The sequence below is a fragment of the Halichoerus grypus genome, chromosome 4 (genome assembly GCF_964656455.1).
Source record: "Halichoerus grypus chromosome 4, mHalGry1.hap1.1, whole genome shotgun sequence".
In the NCBI taxonomy this organism is placed as follows: Eukaryota; Metazoa; Chordata; class Mammalia; order Carnivora; family Phocidae; genus Halichoerus; species Halichoerus grypus.
The window spans coordinates 115,625,785-115,639,125 of NC_135715.1; the positions used below are offsets into that span (position 1 = coordinate 115,625,785).

At 41.6% G+C, this 13,341-nt stretch overlaps 1 pseudogene; it reads left to right on the forward strand.

The window, feature by feature from the left end:
- LOC118549957 (thioredoxin domain-containing protein 17 pseudogene) overlaps positions 1-11,033 on the forward strand; it is a 48,528-nt pseudogene extending 37,495 nt beyond the window's left edge.
- The last annotated feature ends 2,308 nt before the right edge of the window (positions 11,034-13,341 follow it).

Here is a 13,341-nt window from a genome sequence, read left to right on the forward strand (position 1 = left end):
TAAACTAATTTCTAATGGCAATAATTATGACATACTCTAGGACCATAGAAGGAGGGGTGATAGAATCTAATTTAGGGAAATTTTTGTTTTTCTCTTTTTTTTTTAAGATTTATCCGTTTATTTTAGAGAGAGAGAGAGAGAGTGCCCGCACACAAGAGAGGAGGCAGAGGGAGAGGGAGAGAGAGAGAATCCTCAAGCAGACTCCCAGCTGAGCATGGAGCCTGAAGCAGGGCTCGATCCCATGATCCGTGAGATCAGTACATAAGCTGAAACCAAGAGTCAGACACTCAACCGACTGAGCCACTCAGGTGCCTCAAGGGAAATTTTTGTTTCTAATGGACATTCGCATGAACTTATGCTGTGTGACTCTAAATTTAGGGATAAAACTAAAACCACAGACAAGAAAAAATAAACTACAGGCCTACATATCATGAGGTGACACCATGATGCCTCATCATTATCAAATCATGTCAGCCAGAAGTCAGCTGCCCTTTGTCGGCCAGCTAAGTTTTCACCCAGAAGGCAGTGCTCAGTTCCTCACTATTCCCCCAAGTATTTTGTTGTTCTGCTAATTTATTTAACCTCTTGAAATCTCACTTAGCTTCCTCTTTTGAAAAATGAGGGACCTGTTCAGAGAAATTTGGGGGCAGATTGAATCTGTATATAGAAAATTACTGGGGCACCTGGGTGGCTCTTTCGGTTAAGTGTCCGGTTTTTGGTTTTGGCTCAGGTCATGATCTCGCACAAATGCAGGTCCGTGGGATCGAACCTGCGTTTGGGCTCTGTGCTCAGTGCAGAGTCTGCTTCAGATTCTCTCTCCCTCTCCCTCACTCTCTCTCTCTCTCTTTCAAATAAATAAGTAGAATCTTTAAAAAAAAAGATTACTTATAAAGCACTTTATAAAAATTACATAAATAGTTTTATCAATATAAACAATTTAAAGTTTATCAGCATTCCCTCCAACAAAGTATCTCAGTTCTGTTTTAAAATCTCAAATCAGGAAAAGATTATCTTATTGCACCAAAAAGCATTCTTTGCTTCAGTGTTATCTCATTCACACATATATTTATCAATAAATATAGGGAGCCAGTTTCTGTGTTAGATATTTTGTATACAATGATGAATACTAGACAAGATTCTTGACCCAAAGAGATTATGGTCTAATAATCTAACAAAATTGTGAGAAATGCCACCAAGGTTAAAAAGAGAGTGCTTTAAGAAAGAATCAGAATGGTCAGTGACCTATTTAAAAGTGAGCCCAGGAAACACTTTATGAGAAAGGAGGGAAAAGTGAAGGTTGAGTTGTGTTATGAATGATGAATAGGGACCAGGTAATGAGAGAGAGAACAAGAGAGCACTACCCAAGTAGAGCCATAGTATGGGTAAAATTGAGACAAGAATGTTTTTGATGCCCTAAAATAACACAGAAATAGTGTACACATTGTTCTTAAGTGCCTCTCTTGTTGAGTCATTTTTATAAGCATTAACATTTTAAGAATCTTCCCAGTGGTATTGAAAACATGGCTGCAGTATAGGGACTATAGTCAATGATATTGTAATACTATTGTTTGGTGCCTGTACTTATTATGGTGAGCACTGAGTAATGTATGGAATTGTCCAATCACTATGTGATACACCCGAAACTAATATAACATTGCAGGTCAATTATACTTCAATAATAAATAAATAAAATCATGGCTGCATTAAGACTTTCAAAAATAGCAAGGGACAAGTGAGATAAAGAGGGGAGGTACGTATTCTATGCGGATTAATTCTCAAATTTTGTGTATCCAGTACGTATGAAACTTAATGTTACGTTATGGTTTGCATTATGGAAATTAGGCTGATTTTGGTAACTGGCTTTCATCTCCCCCTGGTAGTATTTAATGTAATTTTTACAGTCAATAAACATCCAACTGTCTACATGTCTTCCCTTTTCTTGCTCATAAAAATCAAAGCATCGATATTGTTTACAAGATTTGCTTTCCACATTTGATTACCTCCTTATATTTAATGGTTCACATGTAGAACTGTAAGGTATAGTTTAGTGTCTTCGTTGTCCCAAAGACCAAAATTTCATTGATTCTCACTACATTACAATGAGTGAAAGTAAAATCAAAATTTACATTATGTTCTGTCTGTGTTCATATTTCTGATCCATTTAGACATGTCATCTCCAAAGCAATATAGTCTAAAACACAAACTTGTAATCAGTTGACACAAAACCTCTTCCCAAAGTGATTAGATGCAGCCAAGCAGAATCAACTCTCCACTGCATAAATTATCACACTTTTTATTACCTTCATTAATGTATCTAACCATCACCATGAAATGCCGCTCCCCCACTGATCTCTACCTGTTTGTGCCGCCTTCTGGCGTGCCCTGAGTTTCTTTTATAGAATTTTGCTCAAAATTTCTTTCCATTCACCTTCAATTACTGGAATTATTGAAATCATGCTACAAAAGACATCCTTAGAGTTTGTTGTAAGTGTTGTGTGAGTTAACACTATTTGCCTAATGGCCAAATTGAAGCAATTTGAACAAAATAACATAGCCCATACTGATACAAATAAATCATTGAATAAAGAAATACGTAAGGGGGGGAAAGGGACAAATCTTTCTTAGAAAAGAATTTCAAAGATAATTTCAAAAAACGAAATAAAACATAAGCCTCAGGAGGTGGGGAGTTTAATCCTCCTCCCCTGAAGTTTGGACTGGACTTTGGAACTGGCTTCCTAGTCCTGAAAGGACAAAATAGTAACATTATGGTAGAGAAACCGAAAGACACTACCTTAAGGAAGCCATCTGTGTTAACGTCACCAGCTCTGAATCATACTGATACCACGTACCTCCCGTTAGGACATGATGACAAGGGCACTTCACCACTGTGGTCTTCTTCCCAAAGCCTATGACCCTGTTCTAATCATGAGAAAAACCTTGAGATAAAGCCAAAGTTAGGGACAGTCTACAAAATGAACGGTCTTCAAAAGACCAGTATTATTCAAACTGTCAAAGTCATGAAAAAGAAGGAAACACTGAGAAACTCGCAGACCAGAAGAGACTAAAGAGACATGACAACTGAATGTGAGGTGGGACCCTGGACAGAGTCCGGGAACAGAAAGAAGGGCATTCATGGTAAAACTGGGAAAATCTAAATAAAATCTGGAGCTTAGTTAATAGCAATGTATCGGTTTTGCTTTCTTAGTTTTGACAACCGTGCTACAATGATGTCAGGAAACTGGGTAAAGTATGTATGGAGACACTGAATAGCCTGGCAATTTTTTGGTAAATCTCAAATTATTCCAAAACCAAAAGGTTTTTATTTTTTTTTAATTTTTTAAAAAGATTTTATTTATTTATTTGACAGAGACACAGTGAAAGAGGAAACACAAGCAGGGGGAGTGGGAGAGGGAGAAGCAGGCTTCCCGCTGAGCAGAAAGCCTGATGGATGCGGGGCCCTATCCCAGGACCCTGGGATCATGACCTGAGCCGAAGGCAGACGCATAACCAACTGAGCCACACAGGCGCCCCAACCAAAAGGTTTTTAAAAGCAAATGAAAAAGTTAATGTTCTTTTACTTCTGACAATCAGATTCTTTATTAATGAAAGATTTTACAAGATATTAACAATAGCCAGCATGCCTTAACTACTTACATTGTGTCAGACACTGTGCTGAGTCTTTATATAATCCTGCCTAATGCCTACAATGTACATATGAAGTAAATACTATGATTATCCCTATTTTACAGATGAGACGGTACCCCAGGTCCCACAGCCTTTATTGGCTTTTCACAGCCCTTAGAATCACCAGAGAAAGAGACGAAATGATCTTTAGTAGTTCTGTAGTACTAGATATTGAGGCGCCATAGTATTTAATTCACTGAGAATTGGCAAACTTTTGTTAGGATACTCAGTGGTCAAGAACAATCTATTTTCTAAATTAATTTACTGCATGTGAGTGTGTATGTGCATGTATGCACATGCTGTAAGAATAAAAATGGATCATGCCTGTGAGTCTCCACCATTAGGCACTTGATTTCTAAGGGCAGGAACACTGGCTACTGTGTATTATCTCCAGTGAGTAGTTCTCCCCTGGTCCCCAGGACTGGGGCTGTTCCCTGCACAGAGGGGGCTTATTGTGCGCTGGTGCCGGACTGTATGAATGGGTTGCTCCACCAAGGTTGGTCCAAATCAATCATTCCTGATGTTGAAAATTTACATTTGAAAAAGGCTGTTCCCAAGGACCATGGACACAACTATCAAAAGAGGGAAAACGAGTGAAATGTCTGATTGTGTGATGGGGGTTGTGGTGGTGGGGGGGTTTTTTGTTTGTTACATGAATCTAAATTGTCAATTTATGCATTTTCATCCTGAACGGATTCAATTAATTAATTATGTTCTCTTTGTATAAGAACCTCTAGAGAGGAAACAAAATAAAATTGGAAGCACAGGAAAGAGAAAGAGAGAGAGAACAAGGATAAAATAGATAAAACCATATTCACACCTCATATGCTCCGGCCCCAGGTTCCCCCCCAGCTCACCCCCTTTGTAAGCAGCTTCCACAGCCTCTGAGTGTGCCCAATGAGTGTTTTGCTGGATTCAATATAAGAATAACAAGACTCTTCAAATATGACCCTGCTGTTTGCCTCCCAGCCTGTAGTAGCTGTTTACATAACATATGGATAAATAGAAAACTCATCTGCTTATTTCCAGGAACCATATTAGAAAAAAAAAAAAAGTTAATGAAGGACACTGCAAAGGAGTATGGTGTGTTTAATAAAACACTTTCCCCAGGAATTGAAAGAAGCCTCTGCATGTGGCATGCAGCAGCTTATCACTAATTCAGAATCTCCCTTCTGCCTCAGACTTTTGTCTTTCTTCTTCCTGGTAGCCACACTTTCAAGCATGATGGCTTGCTTTGTAGTTGCTGTGCTCTGGAAGGGAGCTCAGAGGAAACGGAGCGAGAGAGTTCATTAGGGATATTTCATAGTCACTCAGATTCCAGAGTCTCTGTCTCATCTTCGCAGATCACACTGTTCATGGAGAGACTTTCTTTATTTTGTTACTTATCCTTGTACTGCCAGAAGTCTACAAAGACCTGGGCTCCTGCATGTTTCCACTCACATCAGGGGAATGTGAACACAATTCAAAGCATGCCCTGGCCTGGTGTGCATTCACTGATTGCAAATCAGCTTATTGTATTGTAAAAATTCTACATTTTCTTGAAAATGCAGCATTTGAAGATGAAAATCTTATTCTAACAGAAGCATATTACAAAAAGAAAAAAATAATAAAAAAAAAAAGATGAGAGACAAAGCAGGAAGGGGAAAAGGAACAAAGAAAACAAAGATAAATGGGCGCAGAGAATGATCAGGTAGGATTATGTTGTTTTGAAACCCAGACAGCTGACCTATGAAAGTCAAGTTTTGTGGAAGGTTTTAATTTACTTTTGCATAGTTATTTCTTTTCAGAAACCTCTCCTAAAAGCCAATCAGCATTGCTAATGTATTGGTCTCTCTCCAGCCCTGAGAAGTCAAACTGAGCCAATATTATTAGCTTTGCAAAATCCAAAGAGTCAAGACCATTCTCCCCCAAATGGGCCCTTTTCTCTCTCAGCTTTCTGGATGTGGATCCTTGATTACAGCACATTCTCCTAATTATAAGGACTACTTTGAACACATTGCTTTATTCCTAGAAAGCCAGTGGCCATTAATGATATTGCTGAAATCCATGGTTCCAGGTGGCTATTTCCAGTTTTAACATGAGCTGTCTGTTCAAAGGGAACATGCTTAATATTATTTAATAGAAGCTATACATTTTTATGGATCCATAAAAGAATTCATCTCATTTCCTGCTGATGAATTGAAACTTCTGAAGCTCCAAAGAACGTCTGATATGAAAAATGGGCAGAATCCTCCTACTCAGAAATGTGTTCTCTCTGTCCAGATGCAGTATTTATTCCATGAATCTCTATTAAATCTAATTCTTACTAGGCCCAAGCTGATCTTTAGGTCAGGGCAGGTAGCCTCATGATGTAGAAAGCTAGCTACATACACTTTCCTTCATGAAAAAAAGAAAGACACTTTTGGGGCGCCTGGGTGGCTCAGTGGGTTAAGCGTCTGCCTTCAGCTCAGGTCATGATCCCAGGGTCCTGGGATTGAGTTCTGCATTGGGCTCCCTGCTCAGTGAGGTGTCTGCCTCTCCTTATCCCTCTGCCCCTCCCCCTGCCCCTACTTGTGCTCGCTCTCTCTCTCTCTCTCACTCACTCTCTCTCTCAAGTAAAGAAAGAAAATCTTTAAAAAAAAAAAAAAGATACTTTCTAAATTTGAGCAATCCTCTTAGGCTTCTGTTTCTTTGAGTGGCTGCCCACTGTGCATTCACGTCTTTAGTTGGTTCAAAAATGCATGTGCGGAGATGACCTCGCACCCAGAAGTGGAAACATGTATGACTCTTAGTATTTTAAAATCCCAAGAGCATTTATTCAAAGCAGCAGCACTGGGTTTCACTAAGGTTGAGAGATTTTCCTTTTTCCCAGGCCACTGAAGCCATAGGCAAGAATTTTTATATTGGGCCAGACTTGCCTGGATCGCATCAAATTGACAGGCCCTCCCCGGGGCTTGCCGTGTGGCCCTGCTGGTGCCGCTGTGTGCGAGGGGCTGGGGTAGCTGCTGTGGAAATGAACATGGCACCGCCCTTGGCCTCAAATCATTTAGACTCTAAATGGGAAGACACGCCATATGGGCATATAAGATAAAACAGTAACTTAAGAGCTAAGTGACAATAAATGAAAATAGAATATGTGTCACAAAACACCGTGGGAGGGGGGTTCATTACCAAATGCTTGCGTAAATAATGAGTGTGATGAGTTTGGGTGACTAGCATGAGCTCAAATTAAAGATTGCCCCTTGGAGACGGTGAGAGCAGTCCGCGCTCTAGAAGCAACGTTAACTATTTCCTACAGGAGCAAACCATGCCCTGGCCACTTGGGCACGCCAGTGGAACACATCGGTCATACACTTCCGCTGTAATATGGTGATCCATTTTCATTGCAACGCTGCTGTTTGTTCTGTAATTTTTTTTTTTCTTTTTACTCACTTGTACTTTGAAAGCCTGATCTTAGACTCTGAGCTTTAATATTCTGCATTTCCAATTCCGTTCGTTTTCTCTGCAGCCAAATGTGCTTACATTCTTGTTCACCCAGTATTAATAAAAAGGATGTTTGCACAGCAGGGAAGCGTATTCTCATTTATCTCTGACCAGAGTTGTGAAGAATGGAATGGCCTGATGGCCATTATCTTAACCCTATGTGACTGCAAACATTTTGAAGTGGTAGAGGAGACAATTGGAACCCGAAACCCACATTAAAGTTTGCTTCTCTCAGCTGTAAACTGCAGATTAAATCCCCAGTCACATTTCTTACCCAGGCCTTCTTCCCTTTTTTTGGTAACAAATATAAGATTATTTTGTATTCAACAAAACAGAGTCACCTAACTTGAAAGACTGAAAAACTCATGAGTTCAGAGTTCTCAGTGGGAGTTATTTGGTATATCATTCTTTGAAATTCCTCCCACCTTATTAAAGAGAAACATTAAAGGTCATGACAGTGTTCTTCTCTTGTGATGTCCTAGCCATCCTGTGGAAGGAAGTCAAAGCCATGGAAAGCGCTTTCTATTATTTCAAGAGTGACAGGATTTTCATATTCAAATAGCTGCATACAAGATTTAAACATAAATGAAAGGGAAAGGATGGATGTATTGGTCTACCTTCAAAGGGAAATAAGCAATGGTAAGACTTTACTCTGATATGAAACTCTATGACAGTAGTATAAGAAGAAACACACACACCCCGCTGAAGACTAGTGAATATTTCTCAGCAAACAATCATCAACCAAGCATAATCACACAGAATTTTTAAGTACATGCTCTCTGATGACCAGTTCCTCACTTATGGAAGAGCTTTTCAGTATTTTTGAATAGACACGTGAGTTTGGTTAAAAGTGGCAAGGACCAGATTCTCTCTGCATCATTCCTCCTAAATTAATGGGTCGAGCACAGATTAATCTAACAACACATTTCTTGGCTATCTACCATGTATCTAACACAGAAGGAAAAAAAGAAAGAAATAGTCAGAGACAACCCCTGTTCACTGTTTGAGATCCTGGAGGGCCAGGAAAGCAATTCCTAAAATGTCTGCACTGAACCTTGATATAAAATGCTGCATGGGGTGCCCGGGTAGTTCAGTCGGTTAAGCATCTGCCTTTGGTTCAGGTCATGATCCCATGGTCCTGGGATGGAGCCCCGCATCTGGCTCCCCGCTCAGTGGGGAGCCTGCTTCTCCCTCTGACCCTCCCCCCTCTCATGCTCTCTCTCTGTAATAAATAAATAAAATCTTTAAAAAATAAGATAAATAAAAAATTAAAAATGCTGCATGAAGGAGAGGCTGAAGTAGTGTGAACTGGGAGGCTCTTTGGAAAGGCAGCCGTGGAGTGGGAAAGGTCAGAAAGTGGCAACATTAGAAGGGATGTTTTCATTGAGGAAATATAGCTTGAGCACAGCTTTCAAGGGTGGTCCAATGAAGGATGGTACCAGAGAGGTACGATCCAGAACTGGAGTCGGAGTGCCAGAGCAGCCGTCTCTCTGGATCATGTCCAACTAGGATCGCTGCTGAAAAACCGATTTCCCACCAAATTCCTCCTTAGCTGTTGGAGGGGTTACAGGGGAGTCATGGGGTCTCCTGGTCTCACAGATCCCGCAAGGGATCTGACCTACCTGCCCTTCATTCGGGGGACCCTAGGGTTGATGGATGTCACTCTTGCAGAAGGGCTGCATCTCCCCCCGTCCCCTAAAGTTTAATGCCATTTTAGCCACCCCACAGTTCTCTGCACCAAAGACCATTCTGGAGAGAAGTATTGTAATGCAAGTAGGTATAAACCTTTGAACTACTGACTCAGGGCAAGGAGTCAAAGTCTATCAGAGAGAAGTGTCTCACAAAACACAAGGGGTAAGAGAAACAAAGTGCCAGAAGTAATCACGATTGAAGTGGATTTGGGGATTCCAGAATTTAGTTTCCCTACCCAGTCCCCCATAGACGTTCCCATCACTCCTCTGTGTTTTATGGAAAACTACTAACCCAGGCTTAATGTCCAGTATGTTGTATTTATCCTTGTTGCTCTGAGTAGTCAAAGCTTGTGATCCAGACAGGTTGAAGGCCCGTCGTCTATGCAGTTACTAATATGCGGTAGCCACTGCACTAGCCCCAGCCTCAAACGGCCATATGCCAGCATTCCTGGGATGTGAGATGTTTGAAAACATTTGCTGAAAGAATGAGAGAATGCTGAGCACTTTCCACGCATAGATATCGGGGGGGAAATAACAGAACAAAAACATATGGAGCCTGAGTGGTTATCCCAGGCCCAAGACAAACGCCTCACTCTGGTGGTTCAAAGGTTATCTTCTTATACTCCTTTTATGTATTAGGGCTTTGGAAGAGGAAACAGAGAAGCAAAAGCAGGAGATGCCGTTCCCATGAGATTTCTGGAATCTACTTGGCCACCATTCACTTCGGCAGGCAGGCATTTGGACAATGTCTTGGAACAGAAGCTTGGCATTGAAACGTCTATGGTGATCATTCTGATGTTCACCCAGGCCTGAGGTCCCCGGCCAGCTCAGAGCTATTTCTCACACTTCCTTGTTGTTTCTCAGTCTCCCTCCCGGGACAGAGGACATTTGTTAACAATTACGAAGACAAAGGCTTTGAACCGTGCCTCCCACCCTCAGTGGAAGGTGGGCTCTGAGCCCTGGAGCCCCGAAGTGTCCAGAGGAATATGAGCTTCCTCTTTCCACACAGCTTCCTGTGTGAAAAATGTGGCAGGTCCACAGATGAGACAAAGGAAACAAACAAAATTGGCCAATTTGCTGCCAGAGCCTTAGATGCTACCAAGTGAACAGCATGGCTCTCTTCCCAAAGATGAGAGGAGCAGACTGAGATTATTTCAGCTGCACTGAAGTTCCTCATTCCTGATAAACTCGTCCGTGTTGTTGCTTAACTGGATCTTCTGCAGAGGACATAATTGAGAAATGTGAATTTTTTTTCTGAAAATTTTCTGATTCGATTAAAAATGAAATTTCAAAAAAATTTCGTTTATTAAAAATCTTTTATTTTACTTTTCTATGATTTTATTACAATCTTACATTTTTATTAAAGGTATTCATTAAATATACATTTTTGCTTATTTTATTAAAAATAATATCTTTAGTTAATCATGTAGGCAACAGCAAAGAACAGAGATACGTCACAGTTGTTCCGCTAATACCCTGATGATTCGAGTGCTCGACCTGCAAATCAGGTCACAACAACTACTAGGCCTTGTCAAGTGTCCCCTTTTTACCTCTTTCTTGGTTCATGCGACTACTCACTGGTTTATGAGGGAGGGCAATAAAGGGCCTCTCTCTTTGCTGTAGGAATACCTGTGGAATTTGGTAACTACTCAGCTTCGTTTAGCTGAGGGCTCTGTCTCCCTGGTGTGCTATGCGGGGCACACAGGTTTAAAAATGGAATGAGGGAGCCGGGAGGCTTGCTTCCCTCTGCACCGAAGCTTGGGCTGGCTCCTGTCATACCCTCCACCCTGTCTGGGGAGCTCTGCCCTGTCCTGGCCTCCGAATCTGGAAGATGAGGATGTGAGCACGGCTAGCTTGCAGGAGTTCAGCTGGGCTAGGGAGCTGCACAGCGGCAACACATTGTTGCTTGGCTTACCGGTGCCAAGGACACCTGAGCAAGGAGCTTGGGCCCCGACTGCGTGCAGGTTGAACCAGCCCTGGAGAGGGGCTGACGACGCATGTCAGTGAAGGATGTGTGTTCACCTACTGCCAAGTTGGAGAAAAACCTTATTTAAAAAAAACCAAATAATGCCTTCAGAAAAAACTTGAAGTAACCACAGTGCCTACACTACTTAAATATGGAACATTTCAAAAACTGGTAGAATCTGAATGTCTTTTCAGGCCAACCTCATGGAGATGTTGCTCTCTGGCTGTTAAGATTTCATGATAGCAGTTCTGTCTTGATTTTCCGATTTGCTCTAGTATAAAAGAAACTGCCTATTTGCTTTGAATTCATGTTCATAATAAATAGATGTTTAAAAAAATTGGTATGTGTCTAAACAAGAGAGAGTGCCACTAAAATGCTCATGAACCCTCAAAAAAGTGCCTTCAAAGGGACCCCTTGAATTTAGGTGAACTGTGTCATGAGCTGGTCAGACGTCATGAAGGGGCTCGCTTAGGAATGACCACCACACACAAATATAACTGCACTCAGCATACACATTGCTATTGCCACTGTCACATAGGGCACAGATGTGACCGACCTTGTACAGATTACCACCGCCTCCGCATGTGGCCACAAAAACATGGCGGTGACAACCCTTAGGAGAACAGGAACTCCTATAATGACCTCTAATTACAGACATCAAACAAGCTGAAAGGAATTCCTTCTCTCTCCTTTATTGGGATTCCTGGGGCTTAAAAGGCCCACAAAGCATTTTTTTCCCCACAAATTTAACCAATACACTAGTAATGCACATCACTTATACTAATAAGCAATGTTTATACATGTGTCAATCAAATTACAAAATAAAATACTAACAATGCTTTAGTCGTTAGTTGGCATTTTATCATCAAAGCTACAAAATAGAGTCACCATCCTAAGGCCACGGCTTGAAGCTAGAAGGTGGCAGGGCCACCTTAGAAGTTCACCCCTGGCCTGGTGGAAACCGCTTCCCATGGACCTCTACTTCCGATACAGGAAGCAGCATGCAGTCCCTCAATTATTCCCACCTGCTGAGGGGTGAGCTATGACAAAGCCAACATACCTTCCCTGGTCTATTGTGACAAATGAACCCCACCACCTCCACCACACCTGTCTCTCCTCAGAGACTCTGAGTGAGGACTAAGATCCCACTAACAGCATCCACAATCACTCTTTCTGGAATATCCAACTCTAGGGCCTTCCAGAAAAATTTTTCTTCTTCTCACTGGAATGAGAACTCTATTGAAATAATTTCTACTTCCCTTCAGACTCTCTGGATAGAGGGTGCTGACTCTCAAACATTGATCAGGATTCATGGAAAGTGAGAGCAGTGGAAGCCTGGCTTACATAACAGCTGGTTGTACTTACTGAGTGAGATAAATTACCTGTAGTTGTATTTGACCCATGTGGACGGACTATCCGATGTTTTAAATGTGAATTAGGTGGCAAAGTTAAAAAAAAAAAATGAGAGCATGTCCCATACAAATCAATTTGTGTTTTCTCTTGAAAAATGTGGGGACACCTGGGTGGCTCAGTCAGTTAAGCGTCTGCCTTCAGCTCAGGTCATGATCTCAGGGTCCTGGGATTGAGTTCCGCGTCGGGCTCCCTGCTCAGCGGGGAGTCTGCTTCTCCCTCTTCCTCTGCCCGCCCCTCCCCCAGCTTGTACTCTCTCTATCTCTCTGACAAATAAATAAAATCTTAAAAAAAAAAGAAAATGTTGAGTCTTTGGCAACACTGGGCCTGCATTCCTTCAGTGCCCATCAGCTAGAGTCAATTCGACTCTTTACATGGGGCATGCGTTCTCTGGTCACGATGTTTCCCAATGTAAGTTTGATGCAAATGCCTGGTGACTGGAGCTATGTAGCACCTTATCCAGAGCCACCTTCCTTCATTTACATTATCTGCTTGGCCTATATCCCTGTGAGCTTGTGACCCCAGCTTTAGGCCATGCAGTCTCTTCTATATACTACTTACCACTTCCCCTGCTGCCTGAAAATATTCGTACAGCCTCGGTGCACCTGCTTCATGGAACACTTCACAGTTTGACTGCCAGAAAGGGCACAATCATGAGATTGCTTTGGTAGTCTTGCAACTCTTACTTTCTAAAACATCCACGAGAAATGTTTGAGAAGTGGTAGACAAGCCATTACATCATCATGAAGGATCTAGATTCAGGTATCTAGTAGATTTGGCAACAGCTTCAAATGAATGTCTATTTACCCAAAGAGCATGACCCGCTGTGTGCAAACTAAGACTTTTGTGCATAAACAAAGGCTCCGTAATTCCTCCAGATAAAAAATCTTGTCCTGAGTTTCATAACTAATTTACAGGATATGTGACAGAGTTACTCTGACAAATGCAGTTTCTGAAATACAGTAGGAGAGTAAGACATGGAAAGCAAGGCTGATTTCTTTCATAAGCACTGAGTGCATGAGAGCCCAGAAAGGGGAGAAGCCTCTAGTAAGGTACACTTCATAGAGGTGCAATTTCAGCTGGGCCTTGAAGGGTGAGCAGGATCTGAACATGTAGAAAGTGAAAGGA